Source organism: Dipodomys ordii, unplaced genomic scaffold (assembly GCF_000151885.1).
Source record: "Dipodomys ordii isolate 6190 unplaced genomic scaffold, Dord_2.0 Scaffold2, whole genome shotgun sequence".
In the NCBI taxonomy this organism is placed as follows: Eukaryota; Metazoa; Chordata; class Mammalia; order Rodentia; family Heteromyidae; genus Dipodomys; species Dipodomys ordii.
The window spans coordinates 18,484,810-18,509,863 of NW_012267218.1; positions in this window are offsets into that span (position 1 = coordinate 18,484,810).

Sequence of the window (25,054 nt, forward strand, 5' to 3'; positions counted from 1 at the left end):
CACATCCCCTCCAGCATCTGTTGTTGTTAGAGTTCTTGATTTTTGCCTTTCTAACTGGAGTGAGGTGGTATCTCAATGTTGTTTTGATTTGCATTTCTTTTATGGCTAGAGAGGTTGAGCGTTTCTTCATGTGTCTGTTGGGGATTTCACACTGGAATTGTGTTAGGCAAGCTAGGAAGAGTAAACCTAGAGTCTCATAGTAAAAAGAAAAGAAGTTTTAGGAGGCATATACACAGTTTTGCTTAATAGGTCATGGGTATCTTCATTCTAGATCAGTCCTGTGGCTCCTGGTAGTCCTGCTGCCAATCACACTGAGATCTGGTCCTGTTCTTGGTATAGCTATGACCTTCAAAAACCCAGATAGGAGCCAAAAAGTGTGTTCTTATTGTTTCTGACTTAAGATGTGTTTCCTTAAACCAGTTTTATTACACACTAAACTTTGATGATTTGCTCTTTGTTTCTAAGTGGTTTAATTTCTTGCCAAATCAATGTGTATGCATTGAGAACTATAAAAGAAAGAACAATTGTATTTTCAATAGTTAGTAATAAAAAAAACTAACTCTTCTGGCAAGGAAAAAAGAAAGTATGTTTGGCAGGTCACTAGGGAAGATCATTTAACTTAAAACTAAGTATAGCTGTACTGGAGAGACAACAAGAACTCAACCCTCGAATGCCCTTTTGCTGTCTCTCTACTCTCTTCTACTTAGCACTGCACAAAACTTTATGTTCTGTTTTACACAGTAGGCTTTATCACATAGGAAAGATGTGGTTACCAGGAGCTTCTATAGTTTGTACTTTGTGGCTTTTCCACCAAACAGAGAAAGATGTGCATTTTTCTAATCCCAAAGTTAAAAAAGAAATCCCAGGCAAATACTTTGATGAGTAGAGATTGAGACTCATGTGTTGACTGGAGCAAGAGGTTGCAATCTGTAGAATTCCATGTGGGCTACATGGCTGGAGTGTCTGGAAATTGGCTAGGGAAAAAAGTCTAGTATAAATTCCAAAAAGTGAAGTAGAGCAAAAGGATTCCTCTTTACAACTTAGAAAAATATTTCACTAAGTATCATTCCAGACCTGGGCCAGTGTCTCCTGAGAATATGACAGACAAATTTTTAGTTCTTTGGTGTAGAAGTATTGATCAGAAATTTGGGTAGTGAGGCCCAGTAATTTATTTTAAAGCCCTTGAGGTGATTCCAATGCATGTCAAATTTTGCAAAACACTAAAACCCACTAGAAAATACAAGTGTTGTTTTTGAGCCACTGAAAACATGTGTGAGAGTCTTTGGTTCTTCTGATGTATATTTTTAAAGGCCTCTTACTAGAGAAAAGTTACTTTAAAATCTGTTATATGATAAGAATTTCATTCTCTTTAATTTACAGCAAACTCTGAATTAAGTGAAATACAGAAAAAGTGAGTTATCTGACAAGCACTGATGGCTTACACCTGCAATCCTAGCTATTTGGGAGGGTGAGGTCTGGGGATCATGGTTCAAAGCTAGCCCTGGCAGGAAAATCCATGAGATCCTTATTTCTAATTAACCACCAAAAAATCCAGAAGTGGAGCTATGGTTCAAGTGGTAGAATGCTAACCTTCAGCCAAAAAGCTAACATACAGCTACCTAGACCCTGAATACAAGCCTCAGGACTGGCACATACACATGCATACACACACACACACACACACACACACACACACACACACACACACAAATTATCCTATCATCTTATTTTAAGTGAGTTTTCTACACAGCTAAATGTTTAAACAACAACAACAACAACAATAGCTACAACAAGGGAACAACAAACAAACTAAAAACAAGGTAAAATTCTATTTTCCAGAGGGCTCAAACAAATGCGTTGGTATGTATTCCCTTTCTTCAGTGTCTCAACAGAAGGAAATCAAGATGAAGCTCTTTTATTAGTGCTATTAGTTTTTTTCCACATTGTTAGTCCAAATATTACTGTTTGCTTTATGATAATTATAAAAATACTCCCTAAAAGGATTGTGATTCAATACATTCTGTTCTTTTTATTTTTTGTTTTTAAATCCTAGCATAGAAAACAATACCAATTATCTGACTTTCCTAATTAAGATAAGCTATGCTTGATCAAGGCATCTAGAAGTAAAATTGCTTACATGTCCTTGCCCTTAGACATTGCTAAGACAATAAGTCATTATTTTATGTAGGTAATAAGTATTTTTGGTCATTACAAAGCACAGTGAAATTTAATGTGTTTTTTTTTAAACAAGAGCTTGAAACTTTTCTTAGTTACCATTATAGTATTTCTTCCCTTTCCCTCCTGGCCTTCTTCCCTTTATCCCTGCCCCCCGCTCTCTCCTATCTGTCTATTTTAAGATACTATATTATCTAAAATTTCCCCAGAATTCATATTATAAATTCAGGGCCTTGACCTTTAAATTCTAAATCTTTCTACTCTGTGATATTTGGCAAGTTATTTACCTTTGAAAGTTTGGTTCTCTTCATCATTAAGCTAGGAATACTGTAGTCATCCTATAGGCTTCTTGTGAAAATTAAAATAGGATCATAAACGCTCTTCCTCAACACAGTGCTTGGTATTCAATGAGGTCCCCAAATGAACACTAGTGATAATTATTTCTTTGGAGACACAGTGCCTCTTTTTCTTCCACCCATTGTCCATTTTTTGTTCACAACTTATAGTTTAAAAAAAAAGTATCAAGGGGAAACAAGCATTCAAGAGTTTCCCGTATAGTACATTACCAAGTTATCTTACAATCAATGGTACTTAGAATAATAGATAAAAGGTTACTAGTTCTAAGATGAAGAATGAATAACTATATCTTGCCTGGCAATGAATAAATAAAACACAATGATATTATTTGGAGCCATTTATTACAAGCTTCAGAATCTCTCTGGGTTTAGAATTGTTGGCCAAACAAAATTAAAAGACATGCTTCGTTCACCATAAGGATATAAACTTCTGTTGATCTTGTGGAAAAAAACTAGTGGGTCTCTGTAGAACACTCCACTGACAGAAATGATGAAAAATGAATTTCCGGTAGCAATTTTTAACATATCCATACCTTGTATGCACTAGGCTCTTTACAGTGTTGAGATTATAAAAACACCCATTAATACATTTTCTTGACAACACAATTCCTGCATCTTAGAGAATGATAATGGAATCTCTAGATCTTGTCTGTCCAGGTTCTTATTCAAAGGATTTTATAGAGGTGCTTTTAGTAGCTCCAACTAGGAGAAAGAAGTAAGTCTGATACAGCAGCTATTTTATTGCCCCTACAATGATGTTGTACAATAGACCAGCTAAGCAGGAGACAAAACCCGAATCCATCTCTCACTGCACTGGGAATTTCAGGTAGATGGAATTTAATTACATTGGAGTTAGGCCAAGGTTTCAGGGTAATGAACGTCTTGTTTTGGACAATATGTCCTGGGGGAATCATTAATGGCAAAATGTCCTCAGTGCCCAAATTCTTGGGTTTCACAGAAGCACAAAAGAACAAGTTGAGGAGATTATTTTGAGGAGATTATTTTGCCCATTGATGTGCTTCTAAATGGAGCAGGTGTCACTTTAATTTGTGCTAGTTTAGTTTTTGCCAGTTCGGGGCCTTGAACTTAGTCAGGACCTGCGTACTGTCCCTGAGATTTTTTTGCTCAAGGCTAGCACTTTACCATTTGAGGCACAGCACCACTTCTGGCTTTTTCTGTGTATGTGGTACTGAGGAAGGGAACCCAGGGCATCATGCATGCTAGGCAAGCACTCTACCACTAAGTCAGATTCCCTGCCCTATTTGTGCTGCTTTTGAGTCATTGAAAAGAAGAATATTAAGAGATAGAGTCACTATTCAGTATTCATCCTTAACCTAATTTCAAAAGGACATGTAAAGTGGGCACTGATGGCTCATACTTGTTATCATAGCTGCTGAGGAGGCTGAGAACTAAGGATTATGGCTCAAAATTAGCCTGCACAGGAAAGTCTGTGAGACTCTCATCACCAATTACCCAATATAAAATCTAAAATTGGAGCTGTGGATCAAGTGGTAGAGCACCAGATTTGAGCAGAAAAGACAAGGGAGAATGTCCGCCCAGGGCCTGAGTTCAAGCCCCAGTATTGGCACAAACAAAAAAAGGAAAAATATAGCAACTTACAGGTATTGTATAATATGTTTTTCATGCATTTCAGGTAAGTAGATGGCAAAAGAATTTAGGTGTTGTTTTGTATCTGCTATTCCACACTTTAAAAAATTATTTTGAACCTAATACATAGTAGGTGCTCACAATGTTGAGGAAAAAATGAGTGAATAGCTACAGTAGCACTGATTTTTTTCTTTTCTCTTTTAAAATTTATCAGTACCAAAATCTACAGAGTGGCTTCTTGTAATAAGAACAAAAAAGGTAATTTGTATTGCGGCCTTACATATATTTCTATACAAGAAGCTAAATGCTTTAGATTTTGTTTTGCCTTTACATAACTCCAAACTTTTCAGTATGCCTTTTAAAATCTAGAAACTAACATAAATATTAACCAATTAATGGAAGGCTTTCATTGTACTCATGGCATTAAAACCTAATTCCTGGGGCTGTGGAGGTGGCTCAGTGATAGAGTGCTTGCCTTGCATGCATGAGGCCCTGAGTTTGATTCTTCAGCACCACAGAAGCAGAAAAAGCCAGAAATGGGGCTGTGGCTCAAGTGATAGAGTGCTAGCCCTGAGCTGAAGAGCTGAGGAACAGCACCCAGGCCCAGAGTTCAGGCCCCACGACCGGAAAAAATAATCCTGCCTTTAAAGTTGAGAAACAGCCTGGAAAACAAACTTAAGTACCTCATCTGCTGAGAAACTAAAATCAATAATCAAATAAAACTGGAAATGGAAGACACAATATCAAAAATATAAGAAAGTAATTTGAGATGGTTTAAAGGAGGAAGAGTTTGGGCAGGGACTGGGGAGATTAGAGCAGATGAATCTTGGTTCATCTATGATCTGGATTTTTATCATAAGAGCTAGTAGGAAAAGTGTCTCTCCAGGAAGAATGAAAAACATAAATTGACCCATCATATTCGGGTTTTAAAAATCTGTAGTTTGTTTGAATCATTGGATGTAGGAGAAGAGAAGTTGGATATGAATGTGTCTCTGTGTTCCTGTCCTGTCTCCTGTCTCCTGGCTCTTCTCCAGTCACCATGGTGTCCCAATTCAGCTCTCCATTGGAGCTGAATTGTTTTGTTGGTATTGTTTTTGTTCTTTCTTTCCTCTCTGGCCTTCATGGCTGTTTTCTGACAGTGTTAAGTGTATTTGCTGGCTGCTGGTCTTTGAGACAGGAGTCCACCATGCAGTTGCCAGCCTTTTAATAAAGACTCCAAGATTTGACCTCTTGAAAAAAAAGAACTATAATGTGGAAGCTCTTAAATGTCAAAATAAGATTATGGGGAGTTACAGAAGGTTGTGGACAATCTATATGCTTTTTGCAAGTGACATTGTGAGCTTGTTGTAAAGAATAGGGAAAACTTGGGACAGAATGGATTTTAATTGTTCAGAGGCTAAAAAATTATGGGCTGCAATCTGAATGATTTTAGTAGGAGTATTTGGAAAGTTTGGGGCTAAGTTTTGACTTGAATGGGAATAGTCAATCTTATTTTTTCTTTTAAGTTAGATATTTATTCTGGTTGCTAATTAAGTATTACATCTACTTTGATTATTCTCCAAAGGGAAATGTATCCATTGCTTCAGTCCAATCATCTGTGTACTGGAAGATGAGCATACTGATTACAATTTTTCTAAAGATTATTATTATTAAAATTGTTTTTCTCATAGAAAAGCTATTATTCTTCTGATTGTCTGCACTTATTTCGCTTTGATTTTGACCTCTCTAATTTTATGTTGTTATAGGTTTTGAGCTATGTTTTACTCATCCCGAGTTTTTTTTTTTTTTTTTTTTGATCAAGAAGACAAGTTGGCTAAGAGGAGAGCCACACATTTCATGACCAGAAATCCATGAGATGATTAGACAGGAGGTTTACTTTAATAGTATTTTGGGTTTTTTTTAAAAAATCATTCTTCCTTTTACAATAACTTCAATTCAAAGACAAATTTTCTAGCTGTGGAAATTTTCAACACATTAAGAGCCAAGAGTACCCAAAAATTAAATTCATCCTTAAAACTTACATACTTAGCTCTGTGGTGGGTGTTATAAAAAATGGGAGTGCCAAAGTAAATAATAAAATGGAAAAGAAAAAAAGTAAGAAGCCTAAAGGAACTAAGCAAACATACCTAAAAAAGGCACAGTTGTGCTTGAGTTCAAGAATATCATAGAGTTAGTTCTCTCTCTACTCTTTTAGGTATGATGTCAAAGTCCTGCATTTTAAAACAGCCACATTTTATTTCAGTTTCAGCTGCCTTTTATTTATTTATTTATTTTGCCTATTCTAGTGCTTGAACTCAAGGACTTGAGTTCACTGGGTTTTTTGTTTATGCCTAGCACTGTATCACTTGTGCCACATCTCCAGCCCAACTTTTTGTTGGTTAATTAAAGCTGGGATTTCACAGACCCCTTTTTGCTAGATTGGCTTCAAATTGATATCCTTTAGATCTGAGCCTTCAGAATAGCTAGCTTACAGGAATGAGCCACTAGTACCTGGCAATTTTTCTACTTTTATCAGTAACAAATAAAGGAAATAACTAATTCTAGTTGAGACAGTTATGAATAATATTATTAAGTAATTGTACAAAAAGGTTACAATTCCATAAGTCAGGTTATGAATACCCTGCTTCTTGGTCAATGTCATCTCTTCCCCTGTTCTCCCTCATTTTCTCCCTACTGTTGCCTACCCTCAAGCTACATGTTCATTTTTCACAAAATGTACATGGAAGACAATGACTATATTTGCTCCCTCCATTCTTATGCCCCCCCAACTCCCTTTGCCCTTTCCCCTAAACAAATTTTCACTGCCAGGAATTCATTTAGATAAAATACTACATTAGTTGTTCAGTATATCCTTTAATCAGTTTCTGTGTAAATAAATTGAATCCTGTATATGTTACCATGCATAGTTGTATATTAGATCTATCTTCTATATATCAGACAAAACATGTGCCATATGCTTCTCTGATCCTGGCTTATTTCACTTAATAAGATTAGTTCTGGATCCATCCATTTCCCTGAGAATGACATAATATTATTCTTTTTAATGAATGAGTAAAATTCCATTTGTGTTTATATAACACATTTTCTTGGTTCATTCATCTGTTTTAAGGCATTGGGGCTGTTCTCAAACTTGACTATTGTGAATAGTGCAGCAATGAACATGGATGTACAAGTATCTTTACTGTATCCTGATAGTAGTGCTTCGGGTACCAAGAGTGGTACAGCTTCATCAAAGGAAAGTTCTAGTTTTTTGAGAAATCTCCCAACTGCCTTCCTGATTGGTTATAGTAGTTTACATTCCACCAACAGCATAATAATGTTCCTTTTCCCTGCATCCTCACCAGCCTTCGTTATTGTTCAAATTCTCAATGCTGGCCAATCTTACTGAGGTGAGATGTAATCTCAATGTTATTTTGATCTGCATTTCTTTTATGGTCAGTGATGTTGAACATTTCCTCATTTATTTTCTTGCTGTTCTTATTCATTCTTCTGAGAGGTTAAGGCAGTTACTTAATCTAAACAAGGTTATGCCTTAAGCTAGTTGGATATTTTTATGTAAGGAAAGATTGAATGACATAATTAGATTCTTATCATCTTTCAGGAGTTTATGAGCAACGCATTTTATGAGTACCACTTCATTGTATTATCACTGATATTTTAAGAAATGTTATCAAAATTATTTCCGTAAAGTTAAAATGTTTATCTTAGAGTTTCAAATTTTAATAGCATCTCATAAAAATATATTGTTAAAAATCAAACTATTTGAACTTTTAGTCTTCTAATTTAAATGCCTATGTAAAAAGAAAACATATATCTTATGTACTTTTTAATCAGACCAATACTATATTATAAGCTGCATCATAACCTAGTTATATGTTACTTCAGGTAAAGAAATAATACCATAATTCAACTCTCTCACCATCTTTCACCATTTGCGGTATTAGTTCATCTCTTTTTCACCATCATTTTTGGAAGTTAATTAGTTTGATATTACAATGAAAAACTTAAAGTCCTAAGATGTTTAATTAACTTGCTAAAGGTTATAGATTCATACTAGCACTTAGAAATTTCAGGGTCTGGGCAAAGGTGTAACTAGAGGACTACAGGTCACGTGTTAACAGATTTGATAATTACAATTTGAACTATCAAAGTAGCAAATAAATACATTCCACTCCTTTCTCCTCACATATGTAACAGCAAAAATTAAAAAAAAATGCAAATCTGTTTTTGTGGCATTGACTGAAAGAATATTAAGTTTACTAAATTTAATTATTCTTTATATATTTCTATATTATGTCTCTAGCATGAAAATATTGAATGGCTCACAACATAAAAATGTTATTCATGAATTATAAATGTATACATTTATTCCTTAAATGGTTTTTTTCTTGTCTTTATTTCAGCACTTTTAATAATTAGGCCATTATGAAAATATTTTTTCCATAATTATAGTAATATAGGCAACATGAATTTAAAATATAAAGAATTAAAAGTTAAGCATGAGCTATATTCTAAGTCTGCAGAATTTAAATAAATTACATCAAAAGTTAGATGTTTTACATTGAGTATATTTCATAAAAAATTAAATTCAAATAAATTTATAGAATCAAAATATTATGCCTCAAGTACATTTAGAATTTATTTTTTCCTAAAAGTATTCAAGTATTAAAATTAAAAACCAAATGCAAAGTATATTTAAAGATTCTTAAGATTAAAATTGATTAAGCTAAATTTTTATTTTCAAAATATAATAGTCCCCTGAAAAATAGTTTATTAAAATATTCTCATGTCTAGTATCCAATGATCATTCAAAGGCCAGTGTAAAGCATTATGCTTTCCATTGATTACATCTCACCATACAAACATACATGTACAAATTGGATGTCATGTGGATTATCTAATGGTTAAATATTGCAAAATAGGGGAGCTCTATGTAGAGTCTTTTGAGGAACCTCCATACTACTTTCCAAACTGGTTGAACAAATTTACACTCCCACCAACAATGCAGTAGGGTTCCCTTCTGGTCACATCCCCTCCAGCATCTGTTGTTATTAGAGTTCTTGATTATAGCCATTCTAACTGGGCTGAGGTGGAATCTCAATATTGTTTTGATTTGCATTTCTTTTATGGCTAGAGAGGTTGAGCATTTCTTCATGTGCCATCCTTCTTTCCTCTTCAGAGAAGTTTCTCTTTAAGTCTTTAGCCCACTTTTTAATCAGGTAGTTGTTTCTTTGAGGATTTGTTGTTGGGGGATCTAATTTTTTGAGTTCCAAGTATATTTTAGATATGAGACCCTTATCCATTGTATCACTAGTAAAGATTTTCTCTCAATCCATGGGCTTGCTATTGATCTTGCTTACTATGTCTTTGCCATGCAAAAGCTCTGCAATTTCATGCAATCCCATTTGTCCAACCTTTCTTTGATTTGTTGTGTTTCTGGTCTCTATTAAGAAAAGTTTGGCCTGTGAAAAATATTCTTTATCTACTATATGCAAGTGTTATAGAAAATGCTCTAATTAGCCACTGCTGTTAGATCTATTTGTTTCAGTACAACTTGGAAAGGACAGTTCATTGTACTTGAATTGATTTCACTTATGCTATCTGAGAAGAAAGTTTGACAAGTTAATTAGTCTTTTCTTCTATCAGAACACCTTAGCTATGGCTCCAATCATCCCTACTCAAAAACAGAACTCTTCTCTCATGTCCCCAGTAGCAACCAGGAGACATTCATGGCAATCCAATTGAGGGGATTCTCTTTTAGAAGACTCAGAGCAAGACGTATGGAGTTGTGTTTCTCTGGGTCCTGAATGATGTTCCATGTAGGAGAGATATGGAGCAAGAAATGCCAGCATTGGGAACAGAATATCAAGTGATAGAGGAGCCACAGGTTCTTTGGTAAATGTTGTTAGTTTTGGAAATGCAAATCTACTGAGTCCAGAGATGAGGGTCTTCTTTTCAGCAACCAGAGCTAGATGACTGCACAACTGTCAACTTGCTAATATGGACCTATCTGATTCTAGAGCCTGCTGCTTCATTCTGGTACCTCATTCTAGTCGTTTATCCTAGTCCTTTATTTGATTACTGCATCCTAGTACTTCCTTCTAGTGCTTTGTTTACAGCCTCCTAAGTTAGGCATACAGCCATTTGAGCCTGAATCAAAGGGCATGAGAACATAGAGTCTCTATTGTAGGTAATTAAAAACACAAACATACAAAATAAGAAAAAAAAAAAGCAAACAGGCCAAAACCCAACTTTTAAAGTCCCCACTAACCTCCCAAAGCTTTCCTCAAGGAAGAAGTGTTAGCCTATGCTGATTCATTGCATCTCTACAAATAAAGCTTTCAACCTCCTTTAGTGAACCCCGTTGTTGAGAAATTTACATAAAAGTGAACAAAGACCACTACCTGTGTAGGACTGCCATTTAACCAAGGAGCAGCCTAAGAAAAGAGTCTTTATTTTCTTCAGCAAAGGTGTTCCATGAGAGTCAGCTTGGGACTGCTTTCTGACAGCAAGGGAACCCCGTCCTCATTCTTAAACAGAGAAGAGTCTTGTCTATTGCTGCAGCATTCCCGTGTGTGACGCAGAACCCTGTAAATGAAGAGGAGAAAAAAAAGGCTCTTCTGTAGCTGAAGAGACAAGAGTGGGTTGCAAGTGTAAGCAAAGGAGTTGGATTCAAAGCAAGTGTTGGTGGCTTCTCAAAGCCGTTGTATAATTGCAAGAATTCTCTTCTGTAGTTGTCAAATTTCCAGGAGAAAAAAACAATTGGCAATGAGGGTATCAGTATTAATTAAAGTTTCTTTTCTTTCTTGTCCTCCTGCTAATATAAGTACTATGGGCCAATTGTCATGGATAAATAAGATTTATAGGATCAATAAGAGGCAATAGCTGACTCCATGCTTCTCTTCCCACATTTGTTTGCTCAGTCATAGTATACAGGTTATTATTGTTTTCACCCTTCTCTTTAACATAAGTGTGGTTGAGGCTCCGTTAAGAAAACATAGTAGACAGAGGAGTATCAAGAGCTGGGTGAAGTGCAGAAGCTAGCCAAGCTCATGAAATCAGCCAAATGGAGTGCAGAAGTGTGTCAAGCTCATGAAATGGGCCAGATAAAATGCAGACATAAAAACTGTACTCTCAAGATGTTTCCTTCATATGCAATTCAAACAAGTCAATATGGTTCATGAAAAGGAAGATAGCCAATGAACAATCTCCCCACTGACCCTATAAAAGACTGACATCAAACTCATATTGGTACCACAGCAACATTAGCAGAAGCACTATGCTCCTTTGCCTAAGTGCCCATCATTTATCTCTAATGACATCCTGGTGGACCTTTGATTCACCTATTCTTTCTTGGTTAATTATTTTACCTAGCTGCAGTTCCACAAAAACAACCAAATACAAAAATTCTCAACAGTAAGTATGATCAGAATTCAACCAAGAAATCTAAGTCTGAAAACGTTTTGTCTGTAATTCTTTCTGTGCTTGGCACCTTCCCATTTTAATGGAAGTGAATGAATGTGTGTGAATATATATATATATATATATATATATACACATGTCTATATACATATATATATACATATTTATGTATATATATATGTCAGTCCTGCAATCTTGGCTGTTGTGCTTCCGTTTCTGTGAAAATTGTGCTTGAATTGTATTGTAGATACGTCATATGTCTACTGTTGATGCATCTATAGCATGAAAAAATAAGTGTTCTCATCGGCTTCCCCATGAAAAGATACTCAATTCTATGGAAAACTTGAGTAGAAAATGACTTTTCATTCTTAAGGGTCTTAGCACTATCATTTGCTAGATAAAGTGATCAGGGATATTAAGGACCTTTCTGGAGTATGTCCTGAGCTAGGGTTGCTTAGGAACAGAATGTTGCTTCTAAGTCCATGGAATGAGAGGAAGGCTGATAACTCCTATGCAAACTTCTCTTTTCTCTTTAGAGATTCTCTCTTCATTCCAGGCTCTTTTTTTTTCTTCTTGGCTCTCTTATTTTTTTCTGTCTTGGAAAAGTCTGAAGAGACTTGTTGCCTCACCTTTTCTGAGCAATTCCTTGCTATAAGACTAATTTCTCATTCTACTTTCTGTGGGAAAAGCTTATCAAAAGTGCTGATGTTGTACCTGCCTCAATCTCAGTAATTTCTGAACACATTTACAGTAAAGACCCCAAAGCTTATCATCAACAGAAAGTTTCAGAAGTTTGTGAAACTACAGATGTTTGTAGTTTCATATTAACACATTCACCAAAATGTGCTAAGAATTTCAAGAACAGGGATTAAGATATGAAACTATAGCCAAAGTGATGTGTGGATTTGTATTTGTACGTATCTGATCATTAACTTATATGTAGTTACTTTGAGGATAGAGTTTGAATTATTTTACTTTATTTTTGTGTCAGTACTGGGGCTTGAATTCCCCTTTATCTCCACTGCCAAGACTAGCATCGTACTATTTGATTCACCTTCAGTTCCAGTTTCTCTCTCTCTCTCTCTCTCTTAATATTTGGAGATTAAAAGTCTGGAGGAGTTATTTGCTTAGGCTAGCTTTGAGCCATGAGCTTCAGATCTCAGCCTCAACCTCTATAGGTGTCAGTCCATAAAGTGCCACTTTGAATTAGGTTTGGTAAGTGTTTTTGTTTTAGTAAAAAAGAAATTTTCAAGAAGGAAAACCCAAGCCAGGTATCCTTTTCATGTAAGATTTGTACGTAAGAAAGATCACTCAAGGAAAGTTGGCCTTGAGATTGGTTGCCTGCACACAACGTGAGCTCCCGGTTACAATGGTAGCCTCTACTGTGCATAGAAGCTATCAGATGAAGTAAGACAAGGCAGGTATCACCTTATTTGAATCACAAGTGATATATGCTTTAGGCCAAATTGGAAGTGACATTAACTTTTCAAGCGGTGTACAGCCTTAGGAAAAATTGCCATTGAAGGTTTGATCTGCCCTTACTCATACAAAGAGACTCTGTGCTTTTTATGATCAGAACTATGGTCTGGTTGAGTTCCATTTCAAAGCGGGTTCCACTTTTGGTATGAAGATACAAAACTCATTCCAGACTTTAGGTCACGTAGGATAAAATATTCACATTCAAATGCATTCTGTGAAATCTCTGTCTACTGTTTAGACCATGACGTTTTGGTTTTCTTACAACTTTCAGAACTTATTTCTCTTTGTAAACAAGAGGGATCAGTGGAAAAGCAACATTGGAGGGTCTGTCATGCTGCTGTCTGGCATAGTTCAAATCAATAAAAAGGCAAAATGAAGAAGAAAAATTCGATGCAGTCTTTTGCTGTTTTCTTCAGTCTACAGCATTCAATTTAAATTCCAGTGTCTGAAGGAGAAGATATTCATTTTAAAAAATGTTATTAAGAAGAATCTATCCTCTGCTCTCCATGGGAAAGCACTTGTAGGATTCTATTGTCTATTTCTTTGTACTAAAGCCTACTTGGAATTTTCACAGGCCTCATAGACTATGATAGAAAATACACAATTCAATGAATTTTCAAATGTCAGTATAGATATATTTCTTAAGAGAAAAATTAAAACTAAAAAGTTCCAGGGAATAGGCATTTTCAGGAAATTACTCTTTCTCATTATGACTACTCAGCTTGTTTGCATTCTGTATTAGAAAAAAAACTATAGGCCTTTAGAAACACAGGAGAGATGAATTTAGTATACTATCAAACCCGCTTTGCTATATGGGAAGATAGACTACATCTCAAATTGCCTGTCTTGTATAAAATAATCTCCAATGTCCTAAAAGATTTCATGCATTTGTTCTTTTCTGAAGGGGAAACATAATAGATACTGGATTTACTTCATCTCATTTTGGTTCGTATTATTTAGTTTCACTTCTCTTACTCAGTGATTTGATGTCACAGGTTTAGTCACAGGAAAAATGGAAGAAAATGAGGCCTGGTGATAGCAATTCAGAAATTAGGTAGGTAAAAACAGAAGCACCATCTATGCTTCAAAGAAGAGCAACAGGATGCATTCTTTCTTGAGAGATGCATTTCTCACCCCAAGAATTAACAACTGGCAGGATGTATGTCTTCCTGGGAGAAATGCTCCCCTGGAAACACAAGCAACCTCCTACCCAAAATGTAGACAATGGGATGCCTTCCTTATCTTAGGCATCTGTTTATGGCAGGGTGCATTCTTATCTGGAAGGAAGGCCCAAAACATCCAGAAACTCTGACATGGTAACACCAGGAGTGATTAGAGCAAAGGTAAACTCCTATATTTTCCTATTTTTAAGTCAAGTTCCCTGCCTTTAGCGTATAAATACCCCCTGGCAACCAAAGAGCTGTGTGTCTCTCCTTTACAATACCCACACTCTTATTAGAGTGTGTTTCTGCCTTTCTGCTTGCCTGTTTGTCTGTGTGCCTTCTAGCTGGTTTACTTGCTCATTTGCCTATTCAATAAAGCTCCACCAAGTTTTCTTACCATTGTGACTTGTCCAGAAATTCTTATTCTGTGATCAAAGCAATGACCCTAAGAGAAGAGTTCCTACTTTTAAGGTAACTTTCACCTGCATCCAGTGTCAGTAGGACAAAAATGTAAATTCTGGTGGATTTTAGGTTCTGATGTTCTTTCCCTTAGGTCATATTGCCTTCTTTGTATCCCTTTGTACCTGGTAAGTACAAAACATCTGAAAAGTATTTGGTAAGTCAGCACTCACGAGACTGTTGAACTAGATTCTCCAAGGGTAAGAAAGGATTCTGAGATCAAACTGTACCAAATATAAGTGAGTGTTGCACATGGGCAAGATCGATTCTGTATAATATTATGACTTGATACCTCAAGTACCTGAACGTCTGTAATACATCCTTTCCAATTTCTCCAAACGCCCACCACCAGGATGCTCCTTTCCGTGTTTTCCATCATACTATTTTATTAGAGCTAGTATGAGTACATTATATTGTAACTGCAATGGAAACTAGAGAAAGTTGCAAAAGTGGAGATGCCATGCCACAGAGCAAAACTCTGTTAAAGTTTGTTCTCTAGACAGCTACCAGAGAGGATTCCTATGTATAAGTCAAGTCGTATTTCCATTGCATTTATAAATCTCCCATATTTTGTGTAGAAGCCAAGACAACCCTTGATGGAGTGACCTCTGCTACCTCTGTTCTTTTCAGTGCTTTCTATGGTAGCTCCCTAAACGCAGTAAATTCTGCCCCACTTAGTTTTCTTGCATGCTTTTCTTAGTTTGGTTCACCCATATGGCCAGGTCCTGATCATCATTCTTTTTTTTTTTTTGTCAGTCGTGGGGCCTGAACTCTGGGCCTGGGCACTGTCCTTGAGCTGAAGAGCTCTCTACCACTTGAGCCACAGTGCCACTTCTGTCTTTTTCTTGCTTCTGTGGTGCTGAGGAATGAAACCCAGGGCTTCATGCATGCAAGGCAAGCACTCTACCACTGAGTCACCTTCCCAGCCTGGTCCTGCTCATCTTTTATGTTTTGAATTTAAGACCGTCTCCTTAGTCAGACCTTCCTTGAGCAGTCCATTTAAGAGAAAACACCCACCTCCAATGTCTGTTTCTATTTCTGCACCTGGGGTCATGGGATTACCCTGGTCTCCCCTCTGCCCCGCCCCCTCCCCCTTTTGACATTTTGTCATTCATTTGTGATTATATCAACATGTGGGACCTCGTGTATATTCAGAGCTACAGTCAGTGCCAAGTGTGTATGAAGTGCTCACTCAATATGTGTGTGAGCATGTAAACTGGGGTGATCTGCCTATAGTCTCTCGTCTACACTCAGCAAGCTTCATTTCCCCATTCCTAACACCTACCTTCTGTTTGTGGTCACTTTCTATTGTAATATAATAAATTATTACTGAATTATTAGATGAGCTGAATTACTAGATGAGCACATTTTTTTCTGAGTTATAATTTGAAAGTGGTTTATGCCTAATTGAAATGCAAACACTCATTCTCAGGGAAGCATTTAAAAAGGGTAATAATGAAACTGTAGTTTCTTTTTTTTTTTCCTTCTTTTTTTTATTGTGAAAATACTGTACAGAGGGGTTGCAATTACATGGGCAAGATAAGGAGTACATTTCTTATCAAGCATTGTAGCCTCCTCCTTTATTTCTCCTTCTCATCCCTTCCCATCCTCCACCCCCCCCGGCCTCCCACCCCCTCACCCAATCCACCTCCCCACCACCAAAGTTGTGAAGTTCGTTTTCAACATAACGACTTGTACATCTCATTGTTGCAATGGGTGAAACTGTAGTTTCTATTGGCATCCATTATGGATGTTTTCTTTTTACCTTGTTGTTACAAATAATTAACACTGTTTACACTTATTTCTTAGTTTGGTGCAGTATGCATTTTACACAGTCTACTCCACATGACTCAGTACTAAAGAATGCATATCTAGCCATGCATAGACATAAACTTTTCCACAGTAACGATAAGCTGGAGAGTCTATAAAGACTAAGCAAGTATCACGGATGCTACAGGAGTCTTTGTTGTTGTTGTTGTTTGCCACCAACCTGAGAGGATCTGAGTTCAGAGAAAGTGAAGTTCCCGGATGCCTGGCAACCAGAGCCAGAATGCAGCTGAGATCACTGAAGACTAGAGCTCCTTAGATGCCATTCTTGCTGAGATCTGCTGAAGCTTGAAGGATCAGGGATAAAGTCTTCACAAGCGGTTGAAGAAGAGACTGTGTTTGGTGTTTGAAGAATAGTACCCCCATGTAAGAGAGGTTTTATATTCACATAGAGGAATGTGAATCTTGCTGCTCTCCTTGCTGTAAATGCACAATATAGAGTCTTTAGTTAGGTGGAGATTATCTAAATAGAAAAGGCAAGGAAGACAATGAGGATTCTTCTAAAAGAAGCATAGCCTCAGTTTCACAATGGCTTCTTCAGAAAGGGTGGAAAGTTAGAGACCCATTGTGACTGTGGTTTATAATGCTGCGCCTATGTTATGCTTATTTAAATGTTTAACCCCAGAAAAATAAACAGCTTTGCTAGCATGAAACATTTTATCTTCATTAACATTAGAATTTAAAGATTTCTGTAATAGCATCTGAGGATATAAGAATGTTTATTGAGTGGAGAGGGATATCGGTATTCTTTATTGTTTTACCTGTATCATTATTGTTGCTGTTATTATTATTAGTTGTAGTTGTACAGAGAAGTTTCCAGTTAACAAAGCAGTTTATGAATACTACATAGATAGATAGATAGATAGATAGATAGATAGATAGATAGATAGATAGATAGATAGATAGATAGATCCTTTCAACATTCTCACCCATCCTTCCCCTACCTAGCCCTTCCCTCATACATCTTAATTCTGTGGGATACATATTGGATTCTTGTCTGCACTCTTCTCTTCATCTACCCCTTTTCCCCTTGACCCTACCCCACCCCTTTTGAGTATTTACTTACTGGTATTTGACTTGGCTCAACTTTGATTGTAGCTTGCTAATGAATTATTCTATTTGAGATCTCCCTTGACTCCTACCATATTTCAGCAAATACATTTGTAGACACTTGCATACCGCCCAACGTATTTACTTATGAGTTTGTAAGCTAAATCTAGCTTCCACATATAAGGCAAAACATAGGTTCTTTGTCTCTCTCGGCCTGACTCACTTCACTTAATATAATTTTTTCCCAGTCTTTTATTTCTTTACAAATTATACACTATCATTCTTTCTAACAGATGAGTAAAATTCCATTGTGTATATATGTAACATTTTCTTGGTCTAGTTGTCCACTGAGAGGTATCTGGGCTGATTCCATACCTTGGCTATAGTGAATAGTGCTGCAAAACTTTAACCAGTATTTCCAATAAACAGTATAATAAAACAGTAAATTAAATAATAAAACAAACAAATAATAAAATGGTAAATTAAAAGTGAAAATGAACTTGCTCTCTGCCTCCTGTGAAGCAAGGAGAGGACCCATAGCTGTCCCTGAGTTTGTCAATCCCTTGATCTTGGGTCTCCACTCTCACGAACTGTGACTTATAGATGCTTTCGTTTATAAGGAATCCAGTCTGGGCATCTTGTGATAGCAGATACCATCCAAATACTGTCAATTCCTATCCATGCCCTGAAATGTCTAAAGTTAGTGTTCAAAACCGGTACGCTAAAGTCAACCATTCTAGACTAGATCAACAATAAAATATACATACGACCTAGAAATTCTACTTCTGCAAACCCAGAGAAATTTACTGGAAATGGAAAAAGAGGTATATCTTTTCAAGTCGTTTACTAAAGTATTGATTGTAAGAGCAGGAGAAGAGTAAAAAATTATTTTAACCCATTTCTATGGATAGACTTTTATGTATTAACCCATTTTCTGTGTATAGACATTTGGATGGAGACTGTACAATATGTAATACAGCCTCTAAAAAACAATAAAGGCAATCTGTATGTCCTGAGATGGCAGTACATTGCATAGCAAAAGAAACAATGAAATAGCAAAATAGAATATAGCATGGACCATTATGTACTATTTATTTGATGCCTTTGGAGTTAGTAAAAGAAGACTGCTAAAAGATTTCCATTTCAGAGAGAGAAGATATCATATAAAAATATAAGTGTCAAGAGTATTTCAAGCAACTGAGATAGTACAGTAAATGCCTCTTGAATACACCAGGTGGTTAAGGCAGACAAACTTTCAAAGTGGTACCTAGTCTGTCACAGCTAACCTTCCTATGGAAAGTTGAAGAGGCAACTTAATGTTCTCTAATGATCTTACACAGTTCAAGCCAGGAATTTGAGCTTAGATTGCTTTGGACATTTTGAATGTTGGGAAGAGAGGATCTCACTTCTTCTCAGCTTAGAGATATATTCAGCTTTAAAAGCTGGTAATCCAGTATCTTCTAATAATTCATATTTCTACTACTTTTCTTTGTTGGGAGATTAAAGAATGCATTCACTGAGATTGTCTAGCTGAATTTTATCAGGTTTAGCCTTGTGTATGCCAACATTTGAGAGTATGTATATAGCTGACAGTTTTTCCTTTTCTCTTCTGTCCAAATCCAAAATATTGGTACCAAAAGCATATAAAGTGAGGAAAACAAAGGCGTAAGTTATTTGGAGTGTGAAAAGGCAGCTTGTCTTCTGGCAGAAGAGCTGCTAAACATGGCTTGTCATATCTTAAGCTATTAGCAAAATTGCCTCCTAGGCAAATGTGTTGAGCATCTTCTATGGGCAAAACATTCTTAAGGGTTTCAGGGAATAAAGAAATAATTACCTTGTGAGGACAGTTGTGGTTACAGGGCATAGTAGACATACCATATAAGTCAGAAAGTCACACATTGCTCTTAATCATACAAAAACAATATGTTTCTTTTTTATTTTCCCATGACTAAATTCTCCTAAGGAACTCATGCTAGTAGTTTCCAAAGGCTAGTTATTTCCATTGGAGGCCCATTTTTAGTAATTTGACTTATGGCTCTGTGTGTGTGTGTGTGTGTGTGTGTGTGTGTGTGTGTGTGTGTGTTCCAGTTCCAGGATGTAAACTCAGGGCCTCATGATTGCTCAGTTTGCTTTCCCAAGGCTGGTGCTCTATCACTTGAGCCATGTCTCCAGCCTAGCTTTGGGCTGGCCAGTTGGAGATAGATCCTCAGGGACTTTTCTGCTTTTGCTGGCTTTTTCTGCTTTTTCAGGATCCTCTGATCTCAGTCTTCTGAGTAGCTAGGATTATAGATATGAGCCACCACCTCATAGATTCTTTTGATCCATTGTCTCTTTCACAGTTCAGTGGGGTAAATACTCAAGCATGTCAAACTTCCATTTCTTGGCAAGTCTGATTCTCTTCACAAGTCATTATTCTAGATGGTGGAATCTTGATTCAAAGTTTGAATAAGTTCAAACTTTGGAGTCTGGTCTGCTTTTTATGTTGGCGTCTTTCTCTTTCACTTCTGTCTGAGAAATAACCTTTCTGGATGATGATTTGGGTGGTGATAGGTCGTTTCCCACTAACTTTAGGATGATATTAATGTCTGCCACTTGATCCACAGAGCCACTACTGCCTACAAGAGAAATATATATCAAATCAGAAAGAGGTTTCCTCTGTAGGCAGCACTGTGGAATACCAAAGTGCACGAATATACATACAGAACATTGTACAACTGTTCCTTAACATGAGTAGAAAACTCAACTACTGGATCTCCTCTGAGATCTAGAATCTTCCAGTGATTTCTAGTCCCTTGGAGAATATTGCCTAGTATTTGTATGTTCTCTCAAAACTTTCAACCATCTCTAGGTAACTTATTAGATAATTCTAATAATTATAAGTAATTTGTAAAGAATTGTTATGGTGTATTGCTTAAAGAATCACGATCAGGGAAAAAAATATGTCCATATGTGCAATACAGATATAATTTCACAAATATCTTCCATCCACAGCTGGTTGGTTGAATCTGCAGAAATGGAGGGTCAAGTGTATCTGAAAACCCCGTTAGTGAGGAATGAGTCCAACCTGAACAACTCTCCCTACAGAGCCTGTCAGAAGCTGTGCTTCTCATGGTGACTCCCTTCTGCTCCTTCAGCAGCTCCATGCCAGTTGTCTGCTGGTCAGATGCCTCTTCATTAACTTCCTCCCACATCAGAGAGATATTCGGCTCCTCCAGACCCCTCTACAGCAGAAGCTGCAAGGTGTCAGGAATGCAATCTCCTCTCTTAGGCTCCTCTAGCTAGACACTTGTGACTAGATTGTAGGACAGAGGCTGCTTTCTGATTGTCATGGACCACCAAGAGTTCAGACAGCCTTCTTGGCCAGAATGAGAACTTAAAAACGGCCCCAGTTTTCCTGAATACTGGTGTGACTTTATAGGTATTACAGTCTGCAGTCTAGGAAAAGGGCTCTTCATTGAAAGCATTTCATCCATCAATGACCAAATAAAAATTTGAAATATTAATTTTTTCTGTAAATATTCATTTGGGCACATACCCTGCACTGGGCTAATTCTGAACAGACAGATGAAATCGGGAAGCTCTTAGTCCTCACCTTCCTCATCAATGTCTCAGTACAAAATAGTCTAATAAAGCCTGGCATCAGTGGCTCACGCCTGTCGTCCGTTCCTCCTGGATAGTAAGGAGGCCTAGGTAGAAGTCTGTGAGACACTTATTGCCAATTAACCAGGAAAAAAAGAAGCTGGAAGTGAAGGTATTACTCAAGTGGTGGAGTGCAAACCTGGAACCAAAAAGCTAATGAACAGTGTCTAGGTCTCAAGTTCAAGCTTAGGTACTGGCACAAAACAAAAGCAAAAGCAAAAGACAAAACAAGAGCTTTTATTATATGATGGGAATGATGGGTGGGGGATTGAGTACATTAGGATTATCTTTAGGTGATAAAAACATGAGCGGTTCACCAATCTTGTTTGCTCATTACTTTGTGGCAAGAAACTCAGGGAACCCATCTCTAGATATAGGTATTTAGTTTTAATGTAATTTGCATCTTCAGTGTTTAGGTAATCAGATCAATGTGAATTTCTCCACATTGTTTGGTTGACTACATTTCCTTGAGTGTTAACATCACTCAAGTGTGACACTGCTAGTGGCCTTTTCAGACACTAACTGAATTTAAAAAAAAAATTTAAGTGTTTTTTAAATGAAACCTGTCTGCCCTTATGCATTTATTGTAATATGCTTTGTAGGGAATAGTTTTAAACTTTCATCACATTTTCCAAAGTTTCTGAAACAGAGAATAATCAAAACAAAATAAACACATAAGCAAGAAGCTACTAACTAGCAGACAGTTAGAATTGATCCTAAAAGAATTTTAATTACATAGCGCTATAGGAATTTTTTTTGGTCTCTCAAGCACTTCTCCATTAGATAAGTAATCTAGTGCAGTTAGATTATAGATTGATGGCAGTTAGGTAAAGTTAGAGCACAGATAATTTATATACATGTACATAATCTCCTGACGGCTTTGATTTCTTCAAACATGTAGGCAGATTAGCTCTGATCTTTAGATGCTGCCAGAGCTTATAGGAAGAAGTCAGAAAAACAATTTCTTCTCAGCCCTTCAGCTGTGATGGACATATTTAATGTCTGTTTTAGACCCCTGGGATCTATAGTGGAGTTATATCAAATATAAAGATAAATACAGAAAAACACTACTTCTCATATGCTATTTCAGGCATGTATGTGCAACCTTTTTCTTTCTACCCTCAAGAAAAACATCCAACCATTTAAGGTGTACTTCATTTGCATAGAGAAATGAGAATTTTAAGTTGTTTCCATGAAGAGCTGAAAATAGACTTCTTTCTCCACTACAGCTAGTCTAAATGGCAAAGTAAATACATTCATTTTCCTTTCAAAACTATTCCTGCCTTTGGGCTAAAAACATATCTGCAGCAATATTTTTTTTTCCAAAACAGTATAATTTGGATTACTTTTGATTAAGGAAGCTATGAACCATTTGGAATATCAGAACAGTATACTACAATTACTTCAAAATGACTGTTTCATCAGAAACATGTTTTGTTTCTCATTATGAGGAGCCTGTTTTCTTGAGCCCATTGTCCGCTTCACCTTTCATCTGCGCAGTGTCAAGGACTTGGCAGACCCAACGCACAGACTTTGCCCGTTTCTTCTTCCTTGTCTTATTTTTGCTACCACCAAAGCTTCCATTTGGTGAACTTACCTCACCTTTGGCCATAGTTTCCCTATTCCCTCCCTTGCTTCTATGCTCTGTACTTTCCATCATTTCTCCAGACTAGAGAGTGAATAACATGTATAAGGCCTAGAAGAAGTCACAACTGTCCCTTTCCCCTGAATTTTAAGGGTTCCTCTATGACAGACTATAACTCACCTTGCCTTGCACTCTCTCTGATTCTGATTTCAAGCAGCCTTTTAACCTGTCTCTTCAGGGTATGTTTTCAATGGCTTTTGGAAATGTGTATTTCACTCTATATCTAAAGCTTACCCAAGCTGTAGGAATATCTCTAATATCTCTTTGGTCTATTAGAGCTAAAAATCAGTCTCTTTTCTGTCTCTCAAGGCCCAGAACAATTCTTCCTTTAAGAAATGTTGCCTCCGGTACTGTCTAGTACAAAGAAGTCTTTGAATCTGCTTTAGATTTGGATTTTCTCAAGTCCATGATGAGGTAACAATTATTATAGACAGAATATGTGAATAGAGAGCAGGGTTTCTCTAAATTCATACAACTCCATTAACATATCAAGAACCAAACCTCAAGCACAAGGATGAAAAGAAAGATTAAACTTCATTAGAATGAAAAATGCTTTGTTTCTAAAGGTCACTATCAAGAAAGTTTAAAAAAAAAAGCCAAGAAACCACCAAAGTAGAGAGGGTATTTGTAAACCATCCCTATGATAATGAAATCCTATCTAGAATATATAAAAACAAACTTGCAACTCAAGAATGAAAAGACAACCCAATTAAAAAAATGATCAAAGTTTTGAATAGAATTTCTTCACAGAAGACATCCAAATAGCAATAAGCACATGAAAAGAGGCTCAACATCATTAGTCAGCAGAGAAATGCAAATCAAAACCAAAACAAGATACCACTTCACACACAAAAGGATAGCTATAAGCAAAAAGAAATATCATAACAGCTGTTGGCAAGTACGGGGAGAAGCAGAGTCTCATATATTGCTGATTAAAATGTAAAACAGTTCAGCCTATTTGGAAAACAGTCTGGCAGTTCCTCAAAAAATTAAACATAGATTTTACTACATAAATCCAGCTATTCTACACTTGGATATCCACTCATGAATTAAAAATCTCTGTCAACACTGATATTTATATTTGAACACTCATAGCACTGTTATTTATAATAGCCAGAAAGTATGAGCAATACATATTTCCATTAACTAAAGAATGGAAAGACAAAATGTGGTATATCTATATAGTGGAATACTATTTGGTAATAAAAAGGAATTAAGTACTAATGTATTCTACAACATGGATGGATAGATCTTGAAAATATGCTATGTAAAATAAGCCAGTCACAAAAGGCTGAACATTGTATAATTACATTTACAGAAAATGTCAGAGAGAATTGAATTCATATGAAAGAAAGTATTCCATGATTACTAAGTACTTGGGGGAAGATGGAAAATGAGGAATTACTACTCGTGTATAGGAAATTCTTTGGGGGCAATAAAAGTATTTGGAAATTAGATAGTGGCTGTAGTTGAAAACTCCATTAATGCATTTATAATCACTGAATTGTATCATGTAAAAGATTGCATATTATGGTACATGAATTGTATCTCAATGAAGCTGTTACTTTAAATTTTCCATTAGGACCAGGTGCCAGTGGTTCATACCTATAATTCTAGCTATATAAGAGGATGAAAGCTGAGGAATGAGGTTCAAAGCCAGTCCAGGAAGGAAAATCAATGAGATGCTTATCTCCAACTAACCATCAAAAAGCTGGAAGTCGGAGCTGGATTCATAGCCCAAGTGATAGAGCACTTGCCTAGCAAGTGAAAAGCTGTGAATTCTAGACTCCAGTACTTTTACCTGAGTCTTCTATCCAGGTGTGGTAGTTCATACCTGTGACAAGTTTCTCAGGAGACTGAGATCTGATGATTATACTTTGAAGCCAGGAAATCCTATGAGATTCTGACCTTTAACCACCAGAAAAGCTGGAAGTGGAGCTGTGGCTCAAGTGGTAGAGCACTAGCCTTGAACACAAAAGCTCAGGGATGACACCCAAGCTCTGAGTTCAAACCACTGAGCAAAATAAGTATATAAAGTAAGTATATACATACTATGTATACACACACAAAATTCTGTTAGGAACAAAGAATCATTTCTTTTTTTTTTTTTTTTTGCAAATGACTAATAGTTTGACTTTATTCTTCCCTTGTAAAATTACCTCTGCAGGGCTATCTCTAAATTGGTATGGAAGTGTTTTTTTTTGTTTTTGTTTTTTGGGTTCTTTTTTTTT